Here is a 2,176-nt window from a genome sequence, read left to right on the forward strand (position 1 = left end):
AATGATTTAATCTCCAGCTTGGGGAGGCGGAGCCGCGTTGTGCAGTTTCTGGCTCCGCCCCCTCCTTGGAGCGCCCCCCGCCGGGGGTACAAAACTGCCCCCCGCCCCCTGCCCTCGGTGCGTTCCTGCCGGCTGCCTGCGGGCGGGGCTGCCGCCCGTGACCGCCCGGCTGGGGGAGCTGGGCCGGAACCGAGCGGGGGCCGGAGGGCTGAGGACGGAGCCCGAGCCCGGCTTGTGTGTGTGTGCGCGCGCGTGCGTGCGTGTGTGAGTGTGAATGTGTGTGTGTGAGTGTGCGCGTGCGTGTGTGCGTGTGAACGTGTGAACGTGTGTGTGTGAGTGTGCGCGTGCGTGTGTGCATGTGTGCGTGCGTGTGTGTGTGAGTGAGACGGGGGAGGGGTGCCCTCGCTAACTCAAACCAGATTCCCTGTGTTTCCCTATGAGGCCCCGCAGCCTGGGCTATGGAAGTTTTCTCTCTCTCCCCCGGGAGAATGGAAGGGAAATACAATGCTGCTTCTTTTCTTGTTGTCACCCCTTGCAATCTGACCGGCTCCCACGGCCTTCGGCCGCGTCCACGGTGCGGGTTCTTTGCCCCGGCGTCTGAGCCCCCGGCTCGTGCGGCCATCTGGACCAGAGAACGCGTCCCGTCCAGCCGGCGTAAACAATGAGGGGCCCCGTTCCGGACGGTCTCCGCAATGCAACTTCTTTGCCGGGTCTGGGTTTCCAGCTCCCCACGCCTCCGCCCCTTTCCGAGGCTGGGCTGGAGGAGGGGGCCATCGGCAGGGTGGACTGAATTTTAAGAGAACAAAGAACAGGGCACAAAGAAAGGGGGAGCCACGCTGTAGAATTTCCCCAGAAATGGGGTGGGGGGGTTTGCTGGCCCAGGGCTGGGCCCAGCCAGACCTGTGAGTAGCCCCGGGGCTCCGGGTGCATCGCCTGGCCACCTGTGAGGCTGTTTCTGTGTGGGAGCTAGCACCCTGCCGTGAGGGTGGGGTGCCATGTGGGCTCCAGCTTTTATCAGCTGTGCTGTGCGATCCGCCAGGCGGCCAGCAGATGAGTGGTTTATCTGCTCCCAACTTGGACTTCGCCTCTCCACTCCCCGAGGCCAGCTGCTGCTGCCCACAGAGTTCAGGGAATCGTGGGAGACACCCCTGGGATCCGGGTGACCGCCGCGGGGCATGGGAGAGGGGTTAGTGTGATAAAGTGAGCCTGCTTCCAGGAGGTGGCGGTTTGCGGTGAGTTGTAGCCGCTCTGGTGTCCCCCTGAGTTCGTGGCCCCAGCTCACTGATGGCCGAGTGCTCGCATTACCCTCCCGAGCTCAGGCCTCTCCTTGGAGCATTCCTTCCGTTTTCTGGGGGTTTCTGCTTTCTCCCGCTCATTTCTTTCTTACACCCACCCACTGAAGCTCATCCCAGGCTGATGTGCAGACCCAACCAGGGCTGTAGACCAGGGAGCCGCAAGCAGATGAGTCTCCTCTACAAAATGGGGCGGTGAGGGGGGTGAGCAAATAGCGACCTGTGTGTGTGTGTGTGTGTGTGTGTGTGTGTGTGTTGGGGGGTGGTCTTAGACCCTCCTTGGCGAGTCAGGAGCTCTCCCAGAAAGACCTCGAGCTGGCTGGGGTTCAGAGAGTCCAGCCTCCTCCACCCTTGGAGCTCTTGGTTGATTTCTGTGGCCTGGGCAGGCTATGCCCAGGTGTGGTAGGCAAGGTTTTCTCGCCCCACCCCTGCTTTGGATTGGTTAGGAGTAGGGGCCTCAGAGGCCAGAGCACCCAGCGTTGCCGTTGGGCAGTGAGCCCAGCTGTCTTTGGCAGGATGTTTCCACAGGCCCAGAGGAGCTTGTCCCCTGTGGGGGTGGGGAGAGTCTGGCCCTGGGAGAAACAGGATCTGGGTGATGCCAGAGATAAGGCTGGGGGCAGGGAAGGAGAGAGAGGGGTTGAGCAACCTGGCCCGGAGCCGAGGGAGCTCACCCGCAGCTTAGTCTCCTGACCTGTGTACCTGACGCTTTTCCTGGACTTTGGGAAAAGGAACCAAACTTCAGAGCTGCTGGCAGAGGACCCCAAAGGCCCGCTCTGGCCAGGACGTGCTTTCGGGAGGACAGCCCAGGGAGCTAGACGGCCGTGCTGGAAGGGACTGGTTCGGGCTGGACATGGCCCTTCTCTGCCTGCAGTATGTTGAGACGG

At 62.5% G+C, this 2,176-nt stretch overlaps 1 protein-coding gene across 1 annotated transcript in view; it reads left to right on the forward strand.

Annotated features, from left to right (window-relative positions):
- CDC42EP4 (CDC42 effector protein 4) overlaps positions 1-2,176 on the forward strand; it is a 20,623-nt gene that overhangs the window by 997 nt on the left and 17,450 nt on the right. The window lies entirely within an intron of this gene.

Source organism: Pteropus alecto, unplaced genomic scaffold, assembly GCF_000325575.1.
Source record: "Pteropus alecto unplaced genomic scaffold, ASM32557v1 scaffold134, whole genome shotgun sequence".
Lineage (NCBI taxonomy): Eukaryota > Metazoa > Chordata > Mammalia > Chiroptera > Pteropodidae > Pteropus > Pteropus alecto.